We start from the raw sequence: 1,415 nt of genomic DNA, 5'->3' as shown, positions 1-1,415 counted from the left end.
CAAGTAAATTAAAAATATCATTATTATTAGTATTATTATTATTATAAGACTACGTATAAGATGTAAGTCAGTTTTAAATAGCATTTTAATGTAAATTTAATGTACTGTGAAATGTAAATAATGAATAATACAAATAACATGATATAAACAAAATATAAAAATTGTTATATTACGTAAATTAAAAATATAATTATTAGTAGTATTATTGGTATTATTATTATTATTATAAGACTACATATATGTGCATATACAGTAGTCAATATTTGAAGTGGATCAAAACCTTTCATCAAAGTTGTCCTAAAACAAAAATGTGTTCTTGTCTTAGGACAACTTTGATTAACTGTTTTGATCCAATTCAAAAAAAATATAAATAAAACATAATAATAATAATTATTATTATTATGTTTTATTTATATTTTTTATTTTAATTATATATTACAGTATATATACACAGACAATTTATGTACTATCTTTATTCTGTATTATATTTTATTTTAATTATTTACAATTTTTATTTGATATTATCTAAAATATTTATTTACTATATTTATCATTTTTACATTTAATATAATTGAATCATGTAAAATAATATTTAATAATAAATAAGTACAAATGAAAACAGTAAATAGTGTTTAATACAATATTAGTATCATGTACTATTATTTTTAATGTAGTAGAATTGAATAATAAAGAAAATTAGACATTATGCTTATTTAGGTAAATCAGATGAGTTTTCTTCTTTGACTGTTGCCCATTTATTACCTTTCTAGTTTTAGTATTCACAGCGGGATTCTGGCATTCATTGTGATAATTCCAGTTGATCCAGCCCTGTTTACCTCTTGACTCTTCATCTTTCACCTTGTAAACCTGTGGATCAAAAGTAAGGGGTGTACTTAAAGGATGTCACGGGTCTCACAACAGCAGGTGAAAGGTCGTGACTGCATCAAAATGTCATGAACAGAACACTGAAGAATGTTTTAGTATTCACAGCAGGGCAGATAGTGGTGAGCGGGATGACAGCATGCATAAATGAACGCCATGATGACAATATGATAATATAGTTATAATTATAATACAGTTATAATATATATAGTTATAATACAGTGAATTAAAGTGTTCAGATTCTACAGTAGTAGAGTCTCTACCAGTCACACATTTCTATTGTTGCACATACAGTATACACGTTTTATAATAATGTTTAATTTTGTATGTTACTCTTTATTATTCAGTTCTATTGCACAAAATAGTATTATATGATACATTTTATTAAACATTATGTACTTTATTTTAATCATTTACAAACATTATTTTGCATTATTCAGTTCCATCAAATGAAAAATAATAAATATGGTAAATCAACAGTATTTAAAGAAATTTCAAATAAATTAAAAATACTAAATAAAAAGAGTAAATAA

The 1,415-nt window shown here is 23.3% G+C and overlaps 1 protein-coding gene across 1 annotated transcript in view; it reads left to right on the top strand.

Annotated features, from left to right (window-relative positions):
• The window catches only part of LOC107653102 (cadherin-18-like), a 130,499-nt gene that overhangs the window by 127,343 nt on the left and 1,741 nt on the right, over positions 1-1,415 (top strand). The gene's annotated exons all lie outside the window — the stretch shown is intronic.

Source organism: Sinocyclocheilus anshuiensis, unplaced genomic scaffold, assembly GCF_001515605.1.
Source record: "Sinocyclocheilus anshuiensis isolate Anshui unplaced genomic scaffold, SAMN03320099.WGS_v1.1 scaffold1328, whole genome shotgun sequence".
NCBI classification, from domain to species: Eukaryota; Metazoa; Chordata; class Actinopteri; order Cypriniformes; family Cyprinidae; genus Sinocyclocheilus; species Sinocyclocheilus anshuiensis.
This window is presented reverse-complemented; position numbering and strand designations above follow the sequence as displayed.